The sequence below is a fragment of the Syngnathus scovelli genome, chromosome 20 (genome assembly GCF_024217435.2).
Source record: "Syngnathus scovelli strain Florida chromosome 20, RoL_Ssco_1.2, whole genome shotgun sequence".
NCBI lineage: Eukaryota > Metazoa > Chordata > Actinopteri > Syngnathiformes > Syngnathidae > Syngnathus > Syngnathus scovelli.
Window position 1 is genome coordinate 52,501 of NC_090866.1, and position 25,835 is coordinate 78,335.

The 25,835-nt window shown below is 57.1% G+C and overlaps 5 non-coding genes and 5 pseudogenes across 5 annotated transcripts; all 10 read right to left on the reverse strand.

Moving 5' to 3' along the window:
* Positions 1–1,828: 1,828 nt before the first annotated feature.
* On the reverse strand, positions 1,829–1,947 carry LOC125990762 (5S ribosomal RNA; annotated as a pseudogene).
* Positions 1,948–2,818: 871 nt separating this feature from the next.
* Positions 2,819–2,937, reverse strand: LOC125990734 (5S ribosomal RNA). Its single transcript, XR_007489063.1, has one exon. It is a non-coding gene; the product is annotated as a 5S ribosomal RNA (ribosomal RNA).
* Positions 2,938–6,302: 3,365 nt separating this feature from the next.
* Positions 6,303–6,421, reverse strand: LOC125990702 (5S ribosomal RNA; annotated as a pseudogene).
* Positions 6,422–7,292: 871 nt separating this feature from the next.
* LOC125990735 (5S ribosomal RNA) lies at positions 7,293–7,411 on the reverse strand. Its single transcript, XR_007489064.1, has one exon. It is a non-coding gene; the product is annotated as a 5S ribosomal RNA (ribosomal RNA).
* A 4,628-nt stretch (positions 7,412–12,039) lies between these two features.
* Positions 12,040–12,158, reverse strand: LOC125990763 (5S ribosomal RNA; annotated as a pseudogene).
* Positions 12,159–13,029: 871 nt separating this feature from the next.
* On the reverse strand, positions 13,030–13,148 carry LOC125990736 (5S ribosomal RNA). Its single transcript, XR_007489065.1, has one exon. It is a non-coding gene; the product is annotated as a 5S ribosomal RNA (ribosomal RNA).
* A 4,909-nt stretch (positions 13,149–18,057) lies between these two features.
* On the reverse strand, positions 18,058–18,176 carry LOC125990764 (5S ribosomal RNA; annotated as a pseudogene).
* Positions 18,177–19,047: 871 nt separating this feature from the next.
* On the reverse strand, positions 19,048–19,166 carry LOC125990739 (5S ribosomal RNA). The gene has a single exon (XR_007489067.1). It is a non-coding gene; the product is annotated as a 5S ribosomal RNA (ribosomal RNA).
* A 4,493-nt stretch (positions 19,167–23,659) lies between these two features.
* Positions 23,660–23,778, reverse strand: LOC125990765 (5S ribosomal RNA; annotated as a pseudogene).
* Positions 23,779–24,649: 871 nt separating this feature from the next.
* On the reverse strand, positions 24,650–24,768 carry LOC125990740 (5S ribosomal RNA). Its single transcript, XR_007489068.1, has one exon. It is a non-coding gene; the product is annotated as a 5S ribosomal RNA (ribosomal RNA).
* Positions 24,769–25,835: the final 1,067 nt, after the last annotated feature.

Consider the following 25,835-nt stretch of genomic DNA (forward strand, 5'->3'; position numbering starts at 1 on the left):
AAGTGGCCGAAAATAGCCCCCGCCGAGCGGATCGGCTGTTTATAAGCACCGCGGAGGTGGTCGCGGCGCCTCATTCGACTTCCAGCGGCCGGCGAGCTCGCGCACCCGCCCGGCACATCCGGGAGGCCGTGCGCACGAGCCAAGTGGCCGAAAATAGCCCCCGCCGAGCGGATCGGCTGTTTATAAGCACCGCGGAGGTGGTCGCGGCGCCTCATTCGACTTCCAGCGGCCGGCGAGCTCGCGCACCCGCCCGGCACATCCGGGAGGCCGTGCGCACGAGCCAAGTGGCCGAAAATAGCCCCCGCCGAGCGGATCGGCTGTTTATAAGCACCGCGGAGGTGGTCGCGGCGCCTCATTCGACTTCCAGCGGCCGGCGAGCTCGCGCACCCGCCCGGCACATCCGGGAGGCCGTGCGCACGAGCCAAGTGGCCGAAAATAGCCCCCGCCGAGCGGATCGGCTGTTTATAAGCACCGCGGAGGTGGTCGCGGCGCCTCATTCGACTTCCAGCGGCCGGCGAGCTCGTGCACCCGCCCGGCACATCCGGGAGGCCGTGCGCACGAGCCAAGTGGCCGAAAATAGCCCCCGCCGAGCGGATCGGCTGTTTATAAGCACCGCGGAGGTGGTCGCGGCGCCTCATTCGACTTCCAGCGGCCGGCGAGCTCGCGCACCCGCCCGGCACATCCGGGAGGCCGTGCGCACGAGCCAAGTGGCCGAAAATAGCCCCCGCCGAGCGGATCGGCTGTTTATAAGCACCGCGGAGGTGGTCGCGGCGCCTCATTCGACTTCCAGCGGCCGGCGAGCTCGCGCACCCGCCCGGCACATCCGGGAGGCCGTGCGCACGAGCCAAGTGGCCGAAAATAGCCCCCGCCGAGCGGATCGGCTGTTTATAAGCACCGCGGAGGTGGTCGCGGCGCCTCATTCGACTTCCAGCGGCCGGCGAGCTCGCGCACCCGCCCGGCACATCCGGGAGGCCGTGCGCACGAGCCAAGTGGCCGAAAATAGCCCCCGCCGAGCGGATCGGCTGTTTATAAGCACCGCGGAGGTGGTCGCGGCGCCTCATTCGACTTCCAGCGGGCCGCGCACTCGCGCACGCCGCCCGGTTCAAATTTTCTAAGTGCAACGCACAATGAGATGCATGAGAAACGGCCTTGGTTACCATCACATTTGAAGCGATGAATACGAAGTTAAATTTTATGACTCGGTGTATAAGTCGAGGTCGATTTTTTTCGGTCGATTTTGGATCGAAAAAGGTCGACCAATACACCGGCAAAAACGGTATATATACTTATTATAAATGTAGTATTTATTTATATTGATTTATTGTTTATTTATATATATAAAGGCAGGTCCGCAAAAATATTTCTGACGCGTAGCCGGTCCGTGGCGCAAGAAAGGTTGGGGACCACTAGTCTAAAAGAATCTGGCCGTAACTGGAATAGGGTTCTACGCGAATGCCCAACGGAAAAGTGAAGTGCACAAAACCTGCATTTGGCTGTATCAAAATAAATGTCATGAAAAAGGTAAAAACACTACATGGAAGCGCAATGTGTTGTGCTGGGTTCTTTTACAAGTAAAGACTGCTGCTTTGAGTTCACAGGGAGCCATGCTCTTTATTCACTGTACATAGTCTGTCCTCTAGCGGTAAAAACGTGAACTGCAATGCTATGGCTGTCGCCACACAATGTAGGTTTTAAACTCGTGTTGTAGTTTCAGTGTCGGAGTTCAAACTAGGCTTGCAGTTTCCGAATGCCATTCGTGATGGGTGCTGTAAAAAGTTCTTGGCTTAAACGATTGAAGTGCACATAAGAAAAAAAAAAAAAAAAAAAAAGCTTACGGTAACTGGTATTCCCAGGCGGTCTCCCATCCAAGTACTAACCAGGCCCGACCCTGCTTAGCCTCCGAGATCGGACGAGAGCGGGCGCTCTCAGGGTAGTATTGCCGTAAGCCGTGAAACCGCTCAGAATTTTTCATTTTATAGACACAATCGCCCCTGAAACCATGCCAAGCAGCGGCGGGACTTGATGGCTGTGGTAAAAGTTTCCTTTCACAATTGACGTGGGAAAAAAAAAAAAAAAAAGGCTTTCAGCACCTGGTATTCCCGGACGGTCACCCTTCCCTTTTGGTTTTTTTTTGTTTTTTTTACAACCAGGGCCGAAACAGGCTTTCTTCCAAGGCTTTTGGTGTTTTCTGGAAACATGGCTATCATGAAAAGTTATTGACAGCTTTTTATGCGGTAGCACGAATTTGCCGTTGCGACCTGCATTTTGCTGAATCAAAATAAATGCCTTGAAAAGTTTAAAAACACTTCATGGAAGTCACTTCACTGGTTTCTTTTATATCAAACAAATTGTTTTAGGTTATTCACCTGACATGTTTCGGCGGTTTCTTCCGCCTTCATCAGAGTGTCACAGATGTGATGGTGACGCGTCTTTATCAGCTGATGGATCAACATGTCAGGTGAATAACCTAAAACAATTTGTTTGATATAAAAGAAACCAGTGAAGTGATTAAATAAGGAAAAACAAAATGAACTTAGTACAATTACTTCATGGAAGTGTTGTGTTGGGTTCTTTTACAAGTCAAGCCTGCTGCTTTGAGTTCACAGGGAGCCATGCTCACTGTACATAGTCTGCTCTCTAGCGGTAAAAAATTTAACTACAATGCTGTGGATGTCACCACATAATATAGCTTTCAAACTCGTGTTATAGTTTCAATGTCGGAGTTTAAATTAGGCTTGCTGTTTCCGGATGCCATTCGTGATGGGTGTTGTAAAAAATAGCTTCTTAAACGATTGAAGTGCGCATAAGAAAAAGAAAAAGCTTACAGCACCTGGTATTCCCAGGCAGTCTCCCATCCAAGTACTAACCAGGCCCGACCCTGCTTAGCTTCCGAGATCGGACGAGATCGGGCGTTCTCAGGGTAGTATGGCCGTAAGCCGTGAGGTGACCCAACATTTTGCAATTTATAGACACAATCGCCCCTGAAACTAGCGAGCGAGCCAATGAAGCCTTCAAAACTGCTTCGGCACATGGAGACCAAGCATCCTGCATTAAAAGACAAACCTTAACCACTTCGGGTTTCATTGTCTCCGATTACGCCTGGATGGGACCGGCTCGTTTCTGAGAAACAAGCTCGGTGCTCCCAATAATTCAACGTAATGGTGACTTTTATTTTTATGTGGTTTATATTTGTTTTTATGCCAGTCGTATCATTTTATTTAATCGTATTTACCGTATTTGCCGGTGTACAGGTCGACTCGGTGTATAAGTCGACCCCCTAAAATTCGACGGAAATTTACGATTTTATGATATATCCTTTGTATAAGTCGAGCTCAATTGTTGCATTATATTAAACTTCAAAATTCAATATGCGAAATTTATTGACGAAATGTGTTCAAATTCTGGGAGGCCGTGCGCATGCTGCTGTTTATAAGCACCGCGGAGGGGATCGCGGCCGGCGAGCTCGCGCACGCCGCCCGGCACAAACGGGAGGCCGGAAATAGCTCCAAGCCGAGCGGATCGGCACTTTATAAGCACCGCGGAGGAGATCGCGGCGCCTCATTGGACTTCCAGCCGCCGGCGAGCTCGCGCACCCGCCCGGCACATCCGGGAGGCCGTGCGCACGAGCCAAGTGGCCGAAAATAGCCCCCGCCGAGCGGATCGGCTGTTTATAAGCACCGCGGAGGTGGTCGCGGCGCCTCATTCGACTTCCAGCGGCCGGCGAGCTCGCGCACCCGCCCGGCACATCCGGGAGGCCGTGCGCACGAGCCAAGTGGCCGAAAATAGCCCCGCCGAGCGGATCGGCTGTTTATAAGCACCGCGGAGGTGGTCGCGGCGCCTCATTCGACTTCCAGCGGCCGGCGAGCCCGCGCACCCGCCCGGCACATCCGGGAGGCCGTGCGCACGAGCCAAGTGGCCGAAAATAGCCCCCGCCGAGCGGATCGGCTGTTTATAAGCACCGCGGAGGTGGTCGCGGCGCCTCATTCGACTTCCAGCGGCCGGCGAGCTCGCGCACCCGCCCGGCACATCCGGGAGGCCGTGCGCACGAGCCAAATGGCCGAAAATAGCCCCCGCCGAGCGGATCGGCTGTTTATAAGCACCGCGGAGGTGGTCGCGGCGCCTCATTCGACTTCAAGCGGCCGGCGAGCTCGCGCACCCGCCCGGCACATCCGGGAGGCCGTGTGCACGAGCCAAGTGGCCGAAAATAGTCCATGCCGAGCGGATCGGCTGTTTATAAGCACCGCGGAGGTGGTCGCGGCGCCTCATTCGACTTCCAGCGGCCAGCGAGCTCGCGCACCCGCCCGGCACATCCGGGAGGCCGTGCGCACGAGCCAAGTGGCCGAAAATAGCCCCCGCCGAGCGGATCGGCTGTTTATAAGCACCGCGGAGGTGGTCGCGGCGCCTCATTCGACTTCAAGCGGCCGGCGAGCTCGCGCACCCGCCCGGCACATCCGGGAGGCCGTGCGCACGAGCCAAGTGGCCGAAAATAGCCCCCGCCGAGCGGATCGGCTGTTTATAAGCACCGCGGAGGTGGTCGCGGCGCCTCATTCGACTTCCAGCGGCCGGCGAGCCCGCGCACCCGCCTGGCACATCCGGGAGGCCGTGCGCACGAGCCAAGTGGCCGAAAATAGCCCCCGCCGAGCGGATCGGCTGTTTATAAGCACCGCGGGGGTGGTCGCGGCGCCTCATTCGACTTCCAGCGGCCGGCGAGCTCGCGCACCCGCCCGGCACATCCGGGAGGCCGTGCGCACGAGCCAAGTGGCCGAAAATAGCCCCCGCCGAGCGGATCGGCTGTTTATAAGCACCGCGGAGGTGGTCGCGGCGCCTCATTCGACTTCCAGCGGCCGGCGAGCCTGCGCACCCGCCCGGCACATCCGGGAGGCCGTGCGCACGAGCCAAGTGGCCGAAAATAGCCCCCGCCGAGCGGATCGGCTGTTTATAAGCACCGCGGAGGTGGCCGCGGCGCCTCATTCGACTTCCAGCGGCCGGCGAGCTCGCGCACCCGCCCGGCACATCCGGGAGGCCGTGCGCACGAGCCAAGTGGCCGAAAATATCCCCCGCCGAGCGGATCGGCTGTTTATAAGCACCGCGGAGGTGGTCGCGGCGCCTCATTCGACTTCCAGCGGCCGGCGAGCTCGCGCACCCGCCCGGCACATCCGGGAGGCCGTGCGCACGAGCCAAGTGGCCGAAAATAGCCCCCGCCGAGCGGATCGGCTGTTTATAAGCACCGCGGAGGTGGTCGCGGCGCCTCATTCGACTTCCAGCGGCCGGCGAGCTCGTGCACCCGCCCGGCACATCCGGGAGGCCGTGCGCACGAGCCAAGTGGCCGAAAATAGCCCCCGCCGAGCGGATCGGCTGTTTATAAGCACCGCGGAGGTGGTCGCGGCGCCTCATTCGACTTCCAGCGGCCGGCGAGCTCGCGCACCCGCCCGGCACATCCGGGAGGCCGTGCGCACGAGCCAAGTGGCCGAAAATAGCCCCCGCCGAGCGGATCGGCTGTTTATAAGCACCGCGGAGGTGGTCGCGGCGCCTCATTCGACTTCCAGCGGGCCGCGCACTCGCGCACGCCGCCCGGTTCAAATTTTCTAAGTGCAACGCACAATGAGATGCATGAGAAACGGCCTTGGTTACCATCACATTTGAAGCGATGAATACGAAGTTAAATTTTATGACTCGGTGTATAAGTCGAGGTCGATTTTTTTCGGTCGATTTTGGATCGAAAAAGGTCGACCAATACACCGGCAAAAACGGTATATATACTTATTATAAATGTAGTATTTATTTATATTGATTTATTGTTTATTTATATATATAAAGGCAGGTCCGCAAAAATATTTCTGACGCGTAGCCGGTCCGTGGCGCAAGAAAGGTTGGGGACCACTAGTCTAAAAGAATCTGGCCGTAACTGGAATAGGGTTCTACGCGAATGCCCAACGGAAAAGTGAAGTGCACAAAACCTGCATTTGGCTGTATCAAAATAAATGTCATGAAAAAGGTAAAAACACTACATGGAAGCGCAATGTGTTGTGCTGGGTTCTTTTACAAGTAAAGACTGCTGCTTTGAGTTCACAGGGAGCCATGCTCTTTATTCACTGTACATAGTCTGTCCTCTAGCGGTAAAAACGTGAACTGCAATGCTATGGCTGTCGCCACACAATGTAGGTTTTAAACTCGTGTTGTAGTTTCAGTGTCGGAGTTCAAACTAGGCTTGCAGTTTCCGAATGCCATTCGTGATGGGTGCTGTAAAAAGTTCTTGGCTTAAACGATTGAAGTGCACATAAGAAAAAAAAAAAAAAAAAAAAAGCTTACGGTAACTGGTATTCCCAGGCGGTCTCCCATCCAAGTACTAACCAGGCCCGACCCTGCTTAGCCTCCGAGATCGGACGAGAGCGGGCGCTCTCAGGGTAGTATTGCTGTAAGCCGTGAAACCGCTCAGAATTTTTCATTTTATAGACACAATCGCCCCTGAAACCATGCCAAGCAGCGGCGGGACTTGATGGCTGTGGTAAAAGTTTCCTTTCACAATTGACGTGGGAAAAAAAAAAAAAAAAAGGCTTTCAGCACCTGGTATTCCCGGACGGTCACCCTTCCCTTTTGGTTTTTTTTTGTTTTTTTTACAACCAGGGCCGAAACAGGCTTTCTTCCAAGGCTTTTGGTGTTTTCTGGAAACATGGCTATCATGAAAAGTTATTGACAGCTTTTTATGCGGTAGCACGAATTTGCCGTTGCGACCTGCATTTTGCTGAATCAAAATAAATGCCTTGAAAAGTTTAAAAACACTTCATGGAAGTCACTTCACTGGTTTCTTTTATATCAAACAAATTGTTTTAGGTTATTCACCTGACATGTTTCGGCGGTTTCTTCCGCCTTCATCAGAGTGTCACAGATGTGATGGTGACGCGTCTTTATCAGCTGATGGATCAACATGTCAGGTGAATAACCTAAAACAATTTGTTTGATATAAAAGAAACCAGTGAAGTGATTAAATGAGGAAAAACAAAATGAACTTAGTACAATTACTTCATGGAAGTGTTGTGTTGGGTTCTTTTACAAGTCAAGCCTGCTGCTTTGAGTTCACAGGGAGCCATGCTCACTGTACATAGTCTGCTCTCTAGCGGTAAAAAATTTAACTACAATGCTGTGGATGTCACCACATAATATAGCTTTCAAACTCGTGTTATAGTTTCAATGTCGGAGTTTAAATTAGGCTTGCTGTTTCCGGATGCCATTCGTGATGGGTGTTGTAAAAAATAGCTTCTTAAACGATTGAAGTGCGCATAAGAAAAAGAAAAAGCTTACAGCACCTGGTATTCCCAGGCAGTCTCCCATCCAAGTACTAACCAGGCCCGACCCTGCTTAGCTTCCGAGATCGGACGAGATCGGGCGTTCTCAGGGTAGTATGGCCGTAAGCCGTGAGGTGACCCAACATTTTGCAATTTATAGACACAATCGCCCCTGAAACTAGCGAGCGAGCCAATGAAGCCTTCAAAACTGCTTCGGCACATGGAGACCAAGCATCCTGCATTAAAAGACAAACCTTAACCACTTCGGGTTTCATTGTCTCCGATTACGCCTGGATGGGACCGGCTCGTTTCTGAGAAACAAGCTCGGTGCTCCCAATAATTCAACGTAATGGTGACTTTTATTTTTATGTGGTTTATATTTGTTTTTATGCCAGTCGTATCATTTTATTTAATCGTATTTACCGTATTTGCCGGTGTACAGGTCGACTCGGTGTATAAGTCGACCCCCTAAAATTCGACGGAAATTTACGATTTTATGATATATCCTTTGTATAAGTCGAGCTCAATTGTTGCATTATATTAAACTTCAAAATTCAATATGCGAAATTTATTGACGAAATGTGTTCAAATTCTGGGAGGCCGTGCGCATGCTGCTGTTTATAAGCACCGCGGAGGGGATCGCGGCCGGCGAGCTCGCGCACGCCGCCCGGCACAAACGGGAGGCCGGAAATAGCTCCAAGCCGAGCGGATCGGCACTTTATAAGCACCGCGGAGGAGATCGCGGCGCCTCATTGGACTTCCAGCCGCCGGCGAGCTCGCGCACCCGCCCGGCACATCCGGGAGGCCGTGCGCACGAGCCAAGTGGCCGAAAATAGCCCCCGCCGAGCGGATCGGCTGTTTATAAGCACCGCGGAGGTGGTCGCGGCGCCTCATTCGACTTCCAGCGGCCGGCGAGCTCGCGCACCCGCCCGGCACATCCGGGAGGCCGTGCGCACGAGCCAAGTGGCCGAAAATAGCCCCGCCGAGCGGATCGGCTGTTTATAAGCACCGCGGAGGTGGTCGCGGCGCCTCATTCGACTTCCAGCGGCCGGCGAGCCCGCGCACCCGCCCGGCACATCCGGGAGGCCGTGCGCACGAGCCAAGTGGCCGAAAATAGCCCCCGCCGAGCGGATCGGCTGTTTATAAGCACCGCGGAGGTGGTCGCGGCGCCTCATTCGACTTCCAGCGGCCGGCGAGCTCGCGCACCCGCCCGGCACATCCGGGAGGCCGTGCGCACGAGCCAAATGGCCGAAAATAGCCCCCGCCGAGCGGATCGGCTGTTTATAAGCACCGCGGAGGTGGTCGCGGCGCCTCATTCGACTTCAAGCGGCCGGCGAGCTCGCGCACCCGCCCGGCACATCCGGGAGGCCGTGTGCACGAGCCAAGTGGCCGAAAATAGTCCATGCCGAGCGGATCGGCTGTTTATAAGCACCGCGGAGGTGGTCGCGGCGCCTCATTCGACTTCCAGCGGCCAGCGAGCTCGCGCACCCGCCCGGCACATCCGGGAGGCCGTGCGCACGAGCCAAGTGGCCGAAAATAGCCCCCGCCGAGCGGATCGGCTGTTTATAAGCACCGCGGAGGTGGTCGCGGCGCCTCATTCGACTTCAAGCGGCCGGCGAGCTCGCGCACCCGCCCGGCACATCCGGGAGGCCGTGCGCACGAGCCAAGTGGCCGAAAATAGCCCCCGCCGAGCGGATCGGCTGTTTATAAGCACCGCGGAGGTGGTCGCGGCGCCTCATTCGACTTCCAGCGGCCGGCGAGCCCGCGCACCCGCCTGGCACATCCGGGAGGCCGTGCGCACGAGCCAAGTGGCCGAAAATAGCCCCCGCCGAGCGGATCGGCTGTTTATAAGCACCGCGGGGGTGGTCGCGGCGCCTCATTCGACTTCCAGCGGCCGGCGAGCTCGCGCACCCGCCCGGCACATCCGGGAGGCCGTGCGCACGAGCCAAGTGGCCGAAAATAGCCCCCGCCGAGCGGATCGGCTGTTTATAAGCACCGCGGAGGTGGTCGCGGCGCCTCATTCGACTTCCAGCGGCCGGCGAGCCTGCGCACCCGCCCGGCACATCCGGGAGGCCGTGCGCACGAGCCAAGTGGCCGAAAATAGCCCCCGCCGAGCGGATCGGCTGTTTATAAGCACCGCGGAGGTGGCCGCGGCGCCTCATTCGACTTCCAGCGGCCGGCGAGCTCGCGCACCCGCCCGACACATCCGGGAGGCCGTGCGCACGAGCCAAGTGGCCGAAAATAGCCCCCGCCGAGCGGATCGGCTGTTTATAAGCACCGCGGAGGTGGTCGCGGCGCCTCATTCGACTTCCAGCGGCCGGCGAGCTCGCGCACCCGCCCGGCATATCCGGGAGGCCGTGCGCACGAGCCAAGTGGACGAAAATAGCCCCCGCCGAGCGGATCGGCTGTTTGTAAGCACCGCGGAGGTGGTCGCGGCGCCTCATTCGACTTCCAGCGGCCGGCGAGCTCGCGCACCCGCCCGGCACATCCGGGAGGCCGTGCGCACGAGCCAAGTGGCCGAAAATAGCCCCCGCCGAGCGGATCGGCTGTTTATAAGCACCGCGGAGGTGGTCGCGGCGCCTCATTCGACTTCCAGCGGCCGGCGAGCTCGCGCACCCGCCCGGCACATCCGGGAGGCCGTGCGCACGAGCCAAGTGGCCGAAAATAGCCCCCGCCGAGCGGATCGGCAGTTTATAAGCACCGCGGAGGTGGTCGCGGCGCCTCATTCGACTTCCAGCGGCCGGCGAGCTCGCGCACCCGCCCGGCACATCCGGGAGGCCGTGCGCACGAGCCAAGTGGCCGAAAATAGCCCCCGCCGAGCGGATTGGCTGTTTATAAGCACCGCGGAGGTGGTCGCGGCGCCTCATTCGACTTCAAGCGGCCGGCGAGCTCGCGCACCCGCCCGGCACATCCGGGAGGCCGTGCGCACGAGCCAAGTGGCCGAAAATAGCCCCCGCCGAGCGGATCGGCTGTTTATAAGCACCGCGGATGTGGTCGCGGCGCCTCATTCGACTTCCAGCGGCCGGCGAGCTCGCGCACCCGCCCGGCACATCCGGGAGGCCGTGCGCACGAGCCAAGTGGACGAAAATAGCCCCCGCCGAGCGGATCGGCTGTTTGTAAGCACCGCGGAGGTGGTCGCGGCGCCTCATTCGACTTCCAGCGGCCGGCGAGCTCGCGCACCCGCCCGGCACATCCGGGAGGCCGTGCGCACGAGCCAAGTGGCCGAAAATAGCCCCCGCCGAGCGGATCGGCTGTTTATAAGCACCGCGGAGGTGGTCGCGGCGCCTCATTCGACTTCCAGGGGCCGGCGAGCTCGCGCACCCGCCAGGCACATCCGGGAGGCCGTGCGCACGAGCCAAGTGGCCGAAAATAGCCCCCGCCGAGCGGATCGGCTGTTTATAAGCACCGCGGAGGTGGTCGCGGCGCCTCATTCGACTTCCAGCGGCCGGCGAGCTCGCGCACCCGCCCGGCACATCCGGGAGGCCGTGCGCACGAGCCAAGTGGCCGAAAATAGCCCCCGCCGAGCGGATCGGCTGTTTATAAGCACCGCGGAGGTGGTCGCGGCGCCTCATTCGACTTCCAGCGGCCGGCGAGCTCGCGCACCCGCCCGGCACATCCGGGAGGCCGTGCGCACGAGCCAAGTGGCCGAAAATAGCCCCCGCCGAGCGGATCGGCTGTTTATAAGCACCGCGGAGGTGGTCGCGGCGCCTCATTCGACTTCCAGCGGCCGGCGAGCTCGTGCACCCGCCCGGCACATCCGGGAGGCCGTGCGCACGAGCCAAGTGGCCGAAAATAGCCCCCGCCGAGCGGATCGGCTGTTTATAAGCACCGCGGAGGTGGTCGCGGCGCCTCATTCGACTTCCAGCGGCCGGCGAGCTCGCGCACCCGCCCGGCACATCCGGGAGGCCGTGCGCACGAGCCAAGTGGCCGAAAATAGCCCCCGCCGAGCGGATCGGCTGTTTATAAGCACCGCGGAGGTGGTCGCGGCGCCTCATTCGACTTCCAGCGGGCCGCGCACTCGCGCACGCCGCCCGGTTCAAATTTTCTAAGTGCAACGCACAATGAGATGCATGAGAAACGGCCTTGGTTACCATCACATTTGAAGCGATGAATACGAAGTTAAATTTTATGACTCGGTGTATAAGTCGAGGTCGATTTTTTTTCGGTCGATTTTGGATCGAAAAAGGTCGACCAATACACCGGCAAAAACGGTATATATACTTATTATAAATGTAGTATTTATTTATATTGATTTATTGTTTATTTATATATATAAAGGCAGGTCCGCAAAAATATTTCTGACGCGTAGCCGGTCCGTGGCGCAAGAAAGGTTGGGGACCACTAGTCTAAAAGAATCTGGCCGTAACTGGAATAGGGTTCTACGCGAATGCCCAACGGAAAAGTGAAGTGCACAAAACCTGCATTTGGCTGTATCAAAATAAATGTCATGAAAAAGGTAAAAACACTACATGGAAGCGCAATGTGTTGTGCTGGGTTCTTTTACAAGTAAAGACTGCTGCTTTGAGTTCACAGGGAGCCATGCTCTTTATTCACTGTACATAGTCTGTCCTCTAGCGGTAAAAACGTGAACTGCAATGCTATGGCTGTCGCCACACAATGTAGGTTTTAAACTCGTGTTGTAGTTTCAGTGTCGGAGTTCAAACTAGGCTTGCAGTTTCCGAATGCCATTCGTGATGGGTGCTGTAAAAAGTTCTTGGCTTAAACGATTGAAGTGCACATAAGAAAAAAAAAAAAAAGCTTACGGTAACTGGTATTCCCAGGCGGTCTCCCATCCAAGTACTAACCAGGCCCGACCCTGCTTAGCCTCCGAGATCGGACGAGAGCGGGCGCTCTCAGGGTAGTATTGCCGTAAGCCGTGAAACCGCTCAGAATTTTTCATTTTATAGACACAATCGCCCCTGAAACCATGCCAAGCAGCGGCGGGACTTGATGGCTGTGGTAAAAGTTTCCTTTCACAATTGACGTGGGAAAAAAAAAAAAAAAAAGGCTTTCAGCACCTGGTATTCCCGGACGGTCACCCTTCCCTTTTGTTTTTTTTTTGTTTTTTTTACAACCAGGGCCGAAACAGGCTTTCTTCCAAGGCTTTTGGTGTTTTCTGGAAACATGGCTATCATGAAAAGTTATTGACAGCTTTTTATGCGGTAGCACGAATTTGCCGTTGCGACCTGCATTTTGCTGAATCAAAATAAATGCCTTGAAAAGTTTAAAAACACTTCATGGAAGTCACTTCACTGGTTTCTTTTATATCAAACAAATTGTTTTAGGTTATTCACCTGACATGTTTCGGCGGTTTCTTCCGCCTTCATCAGAGTGTCACAGATGTGATGGTGACGCGTCTTTATCAGCTGATGGATCAACATGTCAGGTGAATAACCTAAAACAATTTGTTTGATATAAAAGAAACCAGTGAAGTGATTAAATAAGGAAAAACAAAATGAACTTAGTACAATTACTTCATGGAAGTGTTGTGTTGGGTTCTTTTACAAGTCAAGCCTGCTGCTTTGAGTTCACAGGGAGCCATGCTCACTGTACATAGTCTGCTCTCTAGCGGTAAAAAATTTAACTACAATGCTGTGGATGTCACCACATAATATAGCTTTCAAACTCGTGTTATAGTTTCAATGTCGGAGTTTAAATTAGGCTTGCTGTTTCCGGATGCCATTCGTGATGGGTGTTGTAAAAAATAGCTTCTTAAACGATTGAAGTGCGCATAAGAAAAAGAAAAAGCTTACAGCACCTGGTATTCCCAGGCAGTCTCCCATCCAAGTACTAACCAGGCCCGACCCTGCTTAGCTTCCGAGATCGGACGAGATCGGGCGTTCTCAGGGTAGTATGGCCGTAAGCCGTGAGGTGACCCAACATTTTGCAATTTATAGACACAATCGCCCCTGAAACTAGCGAGCGAGCCAATGAAGCCTTCAAAACTGCTTCGGCACATGGAGACCAAGCATCCTGCATTAAAAGACAAACCTTAACCACTTCGGGTTTCATTGTCTCCGATTACGCCTGGATGGGACCGGCTCGTTTCTGAGAAACAAGCTCGGTGCTCCCAATAATTCAACGTAATGGTGACTTTTATTTTTATGTGGTTTATATTTGTTTTTATGCCAGTCGTATCATTTTATTTAATCGTATTTACCGTATTTGCCGGTGTACAGGTCGACTCGGTGTACAAGTCGACCCCCTAAAATTCGACGGAAATTTACGATTTTATGATATATCCTTTGTATAAGTCGAGCTCAATTGTTGCATTATATTAAACTTCAAAATTCAATATGCGAAATTTATTGACGAAATGTGTTCAAATTCTGGGAGGCCGTGCGCATGCTGCTGTTTATAAGCACCGCGGAGGGGATCGCGGCCGGCGAGCTCGCGCACGCCGCCCGGCACCAACGGGAGGCCGGAAATAGCTCCAAGCCGAGCGGATCGGCACTTTATAAGCACCGCGGAGGAGATCGCGGCGCCTCATTGGACTTCCAGCCGCCGGCGAGCTCGCGCACCCGCCCGGCACATCCGGGAGGCCGTGCGCACGAGCCAAGTGGCCGAAAATAGCCCCCGCCGAGCGGATCGGCTGTTTATAAGCACCGCGGAGGTGGTCGCGGCGCCTCATTCGACTTCCAGCGGCCGGCGAGCTCGCGCACCCGCCCGGCACATCCGGGAGGCCGTGCGCACGAGCCAAGTGGCCGAAAATAGCCCCGCCGAGCGGATCGGCTGTTTATAAGCACCGCGGAGGTGGTCGCGGCGCCTCATTCGACTTCCAGCGGCCGGCGAGCCCGCGCACCCGCCCGGCACATCCGGGAGGCCGTGCGCACGAGCCAAGTGGCCGAAAATAGCCCCCGCCGAGCGGATCGGCTGTTTATAAGCACCGCGGAGGTGGTCGCGGCGCCTCATTCGACTTCCAGCGGCCGGCGAGCTCGCGCACCCGCCCGGCACATCCGGGAGGCCGTGCGCACGAGCCAAATGGCCGAAAATAGCCCCCGCCGAGCGGATCGGCTGTTTATAAGCACCGCGGAGGTGGTCGCGGCGCCTCATTCGACTTCAAGCGGCCGGCGAGCTCGCGCACCCGCCCGGCACATCCGGGAGGCCGTGTGCACGAGCCAAGTGGCCGAAAATAGTCCATGCCGAGCGGATCGGCTGTTTATAAGCACCGCGGAGGTGGTCGCGGCGCCTCATTCGACTTCCAGCGGCCAGCGAGCTCGCGCACCCGCCCGGCACATCCGGGAGGCCGTGCGCACGAGCCAAGTGGCCGAAAATAGCCCCCGCCGAGCGGATCGGCTGTTTATAAGCACCGCGGAGGTGGTCGCGGCGCCTCATTCGACTTCAAGCGGCCGGCGAGCTCGCGCACCCGCCCGGCACATCCGGGAGGCCGTGCGCACGAGCCAAGTGGCCGAAAATAGCCCCCGCCGAGCGGATCGGCTGTTTATAAGCACCGCGGAGGTGGTCGCGGCGCCTCATTCGACTTCCAGCGGCCGGCGAGCCCGCGCACCCGCCTGGCACATCCGGGAGGCCGTGCGCACGAGCCAAGTGGCCGAAAATAGCCCCCGCCGAGCGGATCGGCTGTTTATAAGCACCGCGGGGGTGGTCGCGGCGCCTCATTCGACTTCCAGCGGCCGGCGAGCTCGCGCACCCGCCCGGCACATCCGGGAGGCCGTGCGCACGAGCCAAGTGGCCGAAAATAGCCCCCGCCGAGCGGATCGGCTGTTTATAAGCACCGCGGAGGTGGTCGCGGCGCCTCATTCGACTTCCAGCGGCCGGCGAGCCTGCGCACCCGCCCGGCACATCCGGGAGGCCGTGCGCACGAGCCAAGTGGCCGAAAATAGCCCCCGCCGAGCGGATCGGCTGTTTATAAGCACCGCGGAGGTGACCGCGGCGCCTCATTCGACTTCCAGCGGCCGGCGAGCTCGCGCACCCGCCCGGCACATCCGGGAGGCCGTGCGCACGAGCCAAGTGGCCGAAAATAGCCCCCGCCGAGCGGATCGGCTGTTTATAAGCACCGCGGAGGTGGTCGCGGCGCCTCATTCGACTTCCAGCGGCCGGCGAGCTCGCGCACCCGCCCGGCATATCCGGGAGGCCGTGCGCACGAGCCAAGTGGACGAAAATAGCCCCCGCCGAGCGGATCGGCTGTTTGTAAGCACCGCGGAGGTGGTCGCGGCGCCTCATTCGACTTCCAGCGGCCGGCGAGCTCGCGCACCCGCCCGGCACATCCGGGAGGCCGTGCGCACGAGCCAAGTGGCCGAAAATAGCCCCCGCCGAGCGGATCGGCTGTTTATAAGCACCGCGGAGGTGGTCGCGGCGCCTCATTCGACTTCCAGCGGCCGGCGAGCTCGCGCACCCGCCCGGCACATCCAGGAGGCCGTGCGCACGAGCCAAGTGGCCGAAAATAGCCCCCGCCGAGCGGATCGGCAGTTTATAAGCACCGCGGAGGTGGTCGCGGCGCCTCATTCGACTTCCAGCGGCCGGCGAGCTCGCGCACCCGCCCGGCACATCCGGGAGGCCGTGCGCACGAGCCAAATGGCCGAAAATAGCCCCCGCCGAGCGGATCGGCTGTTTATAAGCACCGCGGAGGTGGTCGCGGCGCCTCATTCGACTTCAAGCGGCCGGCGAGCTCGCGCACCCGCCCGGCACATCCGGGAGGCCGTGTGCACGAGCCAAGTGGCCGAAAATAGTCCATGCCGAGCGGATCGGCTGTTTATAAGCACCGCGGAGGTGGTCGCGGCGCCTCATTCGACTTCCAGCGGCCAGCGAGCTCGCGCACCCGCCCGGCACATCCGGGAGGCCGTGCGCACGAGCCAAGTGGCCGAAAATAGCCCCCGCCGAGCGGATCGGCTGTTTATAAGCACCGCGGAGGTGGTCGCGGCGCCTCATTCGACTTCAAGCGGCCGGCGAGCTCGCGCACCCGCCCGGCACATCCGGGAGGCCGTGCGCACGAGCCAAGTGGCCGAAAATAGCCCCCGCCGAGCGGATCGGCTGTTTATAAGCACCGCGGAGGTGGTCGCGGCGCCTCATTCGACTTCCAGCGGCCGGCGAGCCCGCGCACCCGCCTGGCACATCCGGGAGGCCGTGCGCACGAGCCAAGTGGCCGAAAATAGCCCCCGCCGAGCGGATCGGCTGTTTATAAGCACCGCGGGGGTGGTCGCGGCGCCTCATTCGACTTCCAGCGGCCGGCGAGCTCGCGCACCCGCCCGGCACATCCGGGAGGCCGTGCGCACGAGCCAAGTGGCCGAAAATAGCCCCCGCCGAGCGGATCGGCTGTTTATAAGCACCGCGGAGGTGGTCGCGGCGCCTCATTCGACTTCCAGCGGCCGGCGAGCCTGCGCACCCGCCCGGCACATCCGGGAGGCCGTGCGCACGAGCCAAGTGGCCGAAAATAGCCCCCGCCGAGCGGATCGGCTGTTTATAAGCACCGCGGAGGTGGCCGCGGCGCCTCATTCGACTTCCAGCGGCCGGCGAGCTCGCGCACCCGCCCGGCACATCCGGGAGGCCGTGCGCACGAGCCAAGTGGCCGAAAATAGCCCCCGCCGAGCGGATCGGCTGTTTATAAGCACCGCGGAGGTGGTCGCGGCGCCTCATTCGACTTCCAGCGGCCGGCGAGCTCGCGCACCCGCCCGGCACATCCGGGAGGCCGTGCGCACGAGCCAAGTGGCCGAAAATAGCCCCCGCCGAGCGGATCGGCTGTTTATAAGCACCGCGGAGGTGGTCGCGGCGCCTCATTCGACTTCCAGCGGCCGGCGAGCTCGCGCACCCGCCCGGCACATCCGGGAGGCCGTGCGCACGAGCCAAGTGGCCGAAAATAGCCCCCGCCGAGCGGATCGGCTGTTTATAAGCACCGCGGAGGTGGTCGCGGCGCCTCATTCGACTTCCAGCGGCCGGCGAGCTCGCGCACCCGCCCGGCACATCCGGGAGGCCGTGCGCACGAGCCAAGTGGCCGAAAATAGCCCCCGCCGAGCGGATCGGCTGTTTATAAGCACCGCGGAGGTGGTCGCGGCGCCTCATTCGACTTCCAGCGGGCCGCGCACTCGCGCACGCCGCCCGGTTCAAATTTTCTAAGTGCAACGCACAATGAGATGCATGAGAAACGGCCTTGGTTACCATCACATTTGAAGCGATGAATACGAAGTTAAATTTTATGACTCGGTGTATAAGTCGAGGTCGATTTTTTTCGGTCGATTTTGGATCGAAAAAGGTCGACCAATACACCGGCAAAAACGGTATATATACTTATTATAAATGTAGTATTTATTTATATTGATTTATTGTTTATTTATATATATAAAGGCAGGTCCGCAAAAATATTTCTGACGCGTAGCCGGTCCGTGGCGCAAGAAAGGTTGGGGACCACTAGTCTAAAAGAATCTGGCCGTAACTGGAATAGGGTTCTACGCGAATGCCCAACGGAAAAGTGAAGTGCACAAAACCTGCATTTGGCTGTATCAAAATAAATGTCATGAAAAAGGTAAAAACACTACATGGAAGCGCAATGTGTTGTGCTGGGTTCTTTTACAAGTAAAGACTGCTGCTTTGAGTTCACAGGGAGCCATGCTCTTTATTCACTGTACATAGTCTGTCCTCTAGCGGTAAAAACGTGAACTGCAATGCTATGGCTGTCGCCACACAATGTAGGTTTTAAACTCGTGTTGTAGTTTCAGTGTCGGAGTTCAAACTAGGCTTGCAGTTTCCGAATGCCATTCGTGATGGGTGCTGTAAAAAGTTCTTGGCTTAAACGATTGAAGTGCACATAAGAAAAAAAAAAAAAAGCTTACGGTAACTGGTATTCCCAGGCGGTCTCCCATCCAAGTACTAACCAGGCCCGACCCTGCTTAGCCTCCGAGATCGGACGAGAGCGGGCGCTCTCAGGGTAGTATTGCCGTAAGCCGTGAAACCGCTCAGAATTTTTCATTTTATAGACACAATCGCCCCTGAAACCATGCCAAGCAGCGGCGGGACTTGATGGCTGTGGTAAAAGTTTCCTTTCACAATTGACGTGGGAAAAAAAAAAAAAAAAAGGCTTTCAGCACCTGGTATTCCCGGACGGTCACCCTTCCCTTTTGGTTTTTTTTTGTTTTTTTTACAACCAGGGCCGAAACAGGCTTTCTTCCAAGGCTTTTGGTGTTTTCTGGAAACATGGCTATCATGAAAAGTTATTGACAGCTTTTTATGCGGTAGCACGAATTTGCCGTTGCGACCTGCATTTTGCTGAATCAAAATAAATGCCTTGAAAAGTTTAAAAACACTTCATGGAAGTCACTTCACTGGTTTCTTTTATATCAAACAAATTGTTTTAGGTTATTCACCTGACATGTTTCGGCGGTTTCTTCCGCCTTCATCAGAGTGTCACAGATGTGATGGTGACGCGTCTTTATCAGCTGATGGATCAACATGTCAGGTGAATAACCTAAAACAATTTGTTTGATATAAAAGAAACCAGTGAAGTGATTAAATAAGGAAAAACAAAATGAACTTAGTACAATTACTTCATGGAAGTGTTGTGTTGGGTTCTTTTACAAGTCAAGCCTGCTGCTTTGAGTTCACAGGGAGCCATGCTCACTGTACATAGTCTGCTCTCTAGCGGTAAAAAATTTAACTACAATGCTGTGGATGTCACCACATAATATAGCTTTCAAACTCGTGTTATAGTTTCAATGTCGGAGTTTAAATTAGGCTTGCTGTTTCCGGATGCCATTCGTGATGGGTGTTGTAAAAAATAGCTTCTTAAACGATTGAAGTGCGCATAAGAAAAAGAAAAAGCTTACAGCACCTGGTATTCCCAGGCAGTCTCCCATCCAAGTACTAACCAGGCCCGACCCTGCTTAGCTTCCGAGATCGGACGAGATCGGGCGTTCTCAGGGTAGTATGGCCGTAAGCCGTGAGGTGACCCAACATTTTGCAATTTATAGACACAATCGCCCCTGAAACTAGCGAGCGAGCCAATGAAGCCTTCAAAACTGCTTCGGCACATGGAGACCAAGCATCCTGCATTAAAAGACAAACCTTAACCACTTCGGGTTTCATTGTCTCCGATTACGCCTGGATGGGACCGGCTCGTTTCTGAGAAACAAGCTCGGTGCTCCCAATAATTCAACGTAATGGTGACTTTTATTTTTATGTGGTTTATATTTGTTTTTATGCCAGTCGTATCATTTTATTTAATCGTATTTACCGTATTTGCCGGTGTACAGGTCGACTCGGTGTACAAGTCGACCCCCTAAAATTCGACGGAAATTTACGATTTTATGATATATCCTTTGTATAAGTCGAGCTCAATTGTTGCATTATATTAAACTTCAAAATTCAATATGCGAAATTTATTGACGAAATGTGTTCAAATTCTGGGAGGCCGTGCGCATGCTGCTGTTTATAAGCACCGCGGAGGGGATCGCGGCCGGCGAGCTCGCGCACGCCGCCCGGCACCAACGGGAGGCCGGAAATAGCTCCAAGCCGAGCGGATCGGCACTTTATAAGCACCGCGGAGGAGATCGCGGCGCCTCATTGGACTTCCAGCCGCCGGCGAGCTCGCGCACCCGCCCGGCACATCCGGGAGGCCGTGCGCACGAGCCAAGTGGCCGAAAATAGCCCCCGCCGAGCGGATCGGCTGTTTATAAGCACCGCGGAGGTGGTCGCGGCGCCTCATTCGACTTCCAGCGGCCGGCGAGCTCGCGCACCCGCCCGGCACATCCGGGAGGCCGTGCGCACGAGCCAAGTGGCCGAAAATAGCCCCGCCGAGCGGATCGGCTGTTTATAAGCACCGCGGAGGTGGTCGCGGCGCCTCATTCGACTTCCAGCGGCCGGCGAGCCCGCGCACCCGCCCGGCACATCCGGGAGGCCGTGCGCACGAGCCAAGTGGCCGAAAATAGCCCCCGCCGAGCGGATCGGCTGTTTATAAGCACCGCGGAGGTGGTCGCGGCGCCTCATTCGACTTCCAGCGGCCGGCGAGCTCGCGCACCCGCCCGGCACATCCGGGAGGCCGTGCGCACGAGCCAAATGGCCGAAAATAGCCCCCGCCGAGCGGATCGGCTGTTTATAAGCACCGCGGAGGTGGTCGCGGCGCCTCATTCGACTTCAAGCGGCCGGCGAGCTCGCGCACCCGCCCGGCACATCCGGGAGGCCGTGTGCACGAGCCAAGTGGCCGAAAATAGTCCATGCCGAGCGGATCGGCTGTTTATAAGCACCGCGGAGGTGGTCGCGGCGCCTCATTCGACTTCCAGCGGCCAGCGAGCTCGCGCACCCGCCCGGCACATCCGGGAGGCCGTGCGCACGAGCCAAGTGGCCGAAAATAGCCCCCGCCGAGCGGATCGGCTGTTTATAAGCACCGCGGAGGTGGTCGCGGCGCCTCATTCGACTTCAAGCGGCCGGCGAGCTCGCGCACCCGCCCGGCACATCCGGGAGGCCGTGCGCACGAGCCAAGTGGCCGAAAATAGCCCCCGCCGAGCGGATCGGCTGTTTATAAGCACCGCGGAGGTGGTCGCGGCGCCTCATTCGACTTCCAGCGGCCGGCGAGCCCGCGCACCCGCCTGGCACATCCGGGAGGCCGTGCGCACGAGCCAAGTGGCCGAAAATAGCCCCCGCCGAGCGGATCGGCTGTTTATAAGCACCGCGGGGGTGGTCGCGGCGCCTCATTCGACTTCCAGCGGCCGGCGAGCTCGCGCACCCGCCCGGCACATCCGGGAGGCCGTGCGCACGAGCCAAGTGGCCGAAAATAGCCCCCGCCGAGCGGATCGGCTGTTTATAAGCACCGCGGAGGTGGTCGCGGCGCCTCATTCGACTTCCAGCGGCCGGCGAGCCTGCGCACCCGCCCGGCACATCCGGGAGGCCGTGCGCACGAGCCAAGTGGCCGAAAATAGCCCCCGCCGAGCGGATCGGCTGTTTATAAGCACCGCGGAGGTGACCGCGGCGCCTCATTCGACTTCCAGCGGCCGGCGAGCTCGCGCACCCGCCCGGCACATCCGGGAGGCCGTGCGCACGAGCCAAGTGGCCGAAAATAGCCCCCGCCGAGCGGATCGGCTGTTTATAAGCACCGCGGAGGTGGTCGCGGCGCCTCATTCGACTTCCAGCGGCCGGCGAGCTCGCGCACCCGCCCGGCATATCCGGGAGGCCGTGCGCACGAGCCAAGTGGACGAAAATAGCCCCCGCCGAGCGGATCGGCTGTTTGTAAGCACCGCGGAGGTGGTCGCGGCGCCTCATTCGACTTCCAGCGGCCGGCGAGCTCGCGCACCCGCCCGGCACATCCGGGAGGCCGTGCGCACGAGCCAAGTGGCCGAAAATAGCCCCCGCCGAGCGGATCGGCTGTTTATAAGCACCGCGGAGGTGGTCGCGGCGCCTCATTCGACTTCCAGCGGCCGGCGAGCTCGCGCACCCGCCCGGCACATCCAGGAGGCCGTGCGCACGAGCCAAGTGGCCGAAAATAGCCCCCGCCGAGCGGATCGGCAGTTTATAAGCACCGCGGAGGTGGTCGCGGCGCCTCATTCGACTTCCAGCGGCCGGCGAGCTCGCGCACCCGCCCGGCACATCCGGGAGGCCGTGCGCACGAGCCAAATGGCCGAAAATAGCCCCCGCCGAGCGGATCGGCTGTTTATAAGCACCGCGGAGGTGGTCGCGGCGCCTCATTCGACTTCAAGCGGCCGGCGAGCTCGCGCACCCGCCCGGCACATCCGGGAGGCCGTGTGCACGAGCCAAGTGGCCGAAAATAGTCCATGCCGAGCGGATCGGCTGTTTATAAGCACCGCGGAGGTGGTCGCGGCGCCTCATTCGACTTCCAGCGGCCAGCGAGCTCGCGCACCCGCCCGGCACATCCGGGAGGCCGTGCGCACGAGCCAAGTGGCCGAAAATAGCCCCCGCCGAGCGGATCGGCTGTTTATAAGCACCGCGGAGGTGGTCGCGGCGCCTCATTCGACTTCAAGCGGCCGGCGAGGTCGCGCACCCGCCCGGCACATCCGGGAGGCCGTGCGCACGAGCCAAGTGGCCGAAAATAGCCCCCGCCGAGCGGATCGGCTGTTTATAAGCACCGCGGAGGTGGTCGCGGCGCCTCATTCGACTTCCAGCGGCCGGCGAGCCCGCGCACCCGCCTGGCACATCCGGGAGGCCGTGCGCACGAGCCAAGTGGCCGAAAATAGCCCCCGCCGAGCGGATCGGCTGTTTATAAGCACCGCGGGGGTGGTCGCGGCGCCTCATTCGACTTCCAGCGGCCGGCGAGCTCGCGCACCCGCCCGGCACATCCGGGAGGCCGTGCGCACGAGCCAAGTGGCCGAAAATAGCCCCCGCCGAGCGGATCGGCTGTTTATAAGCACCGCGGAGGTGGTCGCGGCGCCTCATTCGACTTCCAGCGGCCGGCGAGCCTGCGCACCCGCCCGGCACATCCGGGAGGCCGTGCGCACGAGCCAAGTGGCCGAAAATAGCCCCCGCCGAGCGGATCGGCTGTTTATAAGCACCGCGGAGGTGGCCGCGGCGCCTCATTCGACTTCCAGCGGCCGGCGAGCTCGCGCACCCGCCCGGCACATCCGGGAGGCCGTGCGCACGAGCCAAGTGGCCGAAAATAGCCCCCGCCGAGCGGATCGGCTGTTTATAAGCACCGCGGAGGTGGTCGCGGCGCCTCATTCGACTTCCAGCGGGCCGCGCACTCGCGCACGCCGCCCGGTTCAAATTTTCTAAGTGCAACGCACAATGAGATGCATGAGAAACGGCCTTGGTTACCATCACATTTGAAGCGATGAATACGAAGTTAAATTTTATGACTCGGTGTATAAGTCGAGGTCGATTTTTTTCGGTCGATTTTGGATCGAAAAAGGTCGACCAATACACCGGCAAAAACGGTATATATACTTATTATAAATGTAGTATTTATTTATATTGATTTATTGTTTATTTATATATATAAAGGCAGGTCCGCAAAAATATTTCTGACGCGTAGCCGGTCCGTGGCGCAAGAAAGGTTGGGGACCACTAGTCTAAAAGAATCTGGCCGTAACTGGAATAGGGTTCTACGCGAATGCCCAACGGAAAAGTGAAGTGCACAAAACCTGCATTTGGCTGTATCAAAATAAATGTCATGAAAAAGGTAAAAACACTACATGGAAGCGCAATGTGTTGTGCTGGGTTCTTTTACAAGTAAAGACTGCTGCTTTGAGTTCACAGGGAGCCATGCTCTTTATTCACTGTACATAGTCTGTCCTCTAGCGGTAAAAACGTGAACTGCAATGCTATGGCTGTCGCCACACAATGTAGGTTTTAAACTCGTGTTGTAGTTTCAGTGTCGGAGTTCAAACTAGGCTTGCAGTTTCCGAATGCCATTCGTGATGGGTGCTGTAAAAAGTTCTTGGCTTAAACGATTGAAGTGCACATAAGAAAAAAAAAAAAAAAAAAAAAGCTTACGGTAACTGGTATTCCCAGGCGGTCTCCCATCCAAGTACTAACCAGGCCCGACCCTGCTTAGCCTCCGAGATCGGACGAGAGCGGGCGCTCTCAGGGTAGTATTGCCGTAAGCCGTGAAACCGCTCAGAATTTTTCATTTTATAGACACAATCGCCCCTGAAACCATGCCAAGCAGCGGCGGGACTTGATGGCTGTGGTAAAAGTTTCCTTTCACAATTGACGTGGGAAAAAAAAAAAAAAAAAGGCTTTCAGCACCTGGTATTCCCGGACGGTCACCCTTCCCTTTTGGTTTTTTTTTGTTTTTTTTACAACCAGGGCCGAAACAGGCTTTCTTCCAAGGCTTTTGGTGTTTTCTGGAAACATGGCTATCATGAAAAGTTATTGACAGCTTTTTATGCGGTAGCACGAATTTGCCGTTGCGACCTGCATTTTGCTGAATCAAAATAAATGCCTTGAAAAGTTTAAAAACACTTCATGGAAGTCACTTCACTGGTTTCTTTTATATCAAACAAATTGTTTTAGGTTATTCACCTGACATGTTTCGGCGGTTTCTTCCGCCTTCATCAGAGTGTCACAGATGTGATGGTGACGCGTCTTTATCAGCTGATGGATCAACATGTCAGGTGAATAACCTAAAACAATTTGTTTGATATAAAAGAAACCAGTGAAGTGATTAAATAAGGAAAAACAAAATGAACTTAGTACAATTACTTCATGGAAGTGTTGTGTTGGGTTCTTTTACAAGTCAAGCCTGCTGCTTTGAGTTCACAGGGAGCCATGCTCACTGTACATAGTCTGCTCTCTAGCGGTAAAAAATTTAACTACAATGCTGTGGATGTCACCACATAATATAGCTTTCAAACTCGTGTTATAGTTTCAATGTCGGAGTTTAAATTAGGCTTGCTGTTTCCGGATGCCATTCGTGATGGGTGTTGTAAAAAATAGCTTCTTAAACGATTGAAGTGCGCATAAGAAAAAGAAAAAGCTTACAGCACCTGGTATTCCCAGGCAGTCTCCCATCCAAGTACTAACCAGGCCCGACCCTGCTTAGCTTCCGAGATCGGACGAGATCGGGCGTTCTCAGGGTAGTATGGCCGTAAGCCGTGAGGTGACCCAACATTTTGCAATTTATAGACACAATCGCCCCTGAAACTAGCGAGCGAGCCAATGAAGCCTTCAAAACTGCTTCGGCACATGGAGACCAAGCATCCTGCATTAAAAGACAAACCTTAACCACTTCGGGTTTCATTGTCTCCGATTACGCCTGGATGGGACCGGCTCGTTTCTGAGAAACAAGCTCGGTGCTCCCAATAATTCAACGTAATGGTGACTTTTATTTTTATGTGGTTTATATTTGTTTTTATGCCAGTCGTATCATTTTATTTAATCGTATTTACCGTATTTGCCGGTGTACAGGTCGACTCGGTGTATAAGTCGACCCCCTAAAATTCGACGGAAATTTACGATTTTATGATATATCCTTTGTATAAGTCGAGCTCAATTGTTGCATTATATTAAACTTCAAAATTCAATATGCGAAATTTATTGACGAAAAGTGTTCAAATTCTGGGAGGCCGTGCGCATGCTGCTGTTTATAAGCACCGCGGAGGGGATCGCGGCCGGCGAGCTCGCGCACGCCGCCCGGCACCAACGGGAGGCCGGAAATAGCTCCAAGCCGAGCGGATCGGCACTTTATAAGCACCGCGGAGGAGATCGCGGCGCCTCATTGGACTTCCAGCCGCCGGCGAGCTCGCGCACCCGCCCGGCACATCCGGGAGGCCGTGCGCACGAGCCAAGTGGCCGAAAATAGCCCCCGCCGAGCGGATCGGCTGTTTATAAGCACCGCGGAGGTGGTCGCGGCGCCTCATTCGACTTCCAGCGGCCGGCGAGCTCGCGCACCCGCCCGGCACATCCGGGAGGCCGTGCGCACGAGCCAAGTGGCCGAAAATAGCCCCGCCGAGCGGATCGGCTGTTTATAAGCACCGCGGAGGTGGTCGCGGCGCCTCATTCGACTTCCAGCGGCCGGCGAGCCCGCGCACCCGCCCGGCACATCCGGGAGGCCGTGCGCACGAGCCAAGTGGCCGAAAATAGCCCCCGCCGAGCGGATCGGCTGTTTATAAGCACCGCGGAGGTGGTCGCGGCGCCTCATTCGACTTCCAGCGGCCGGCG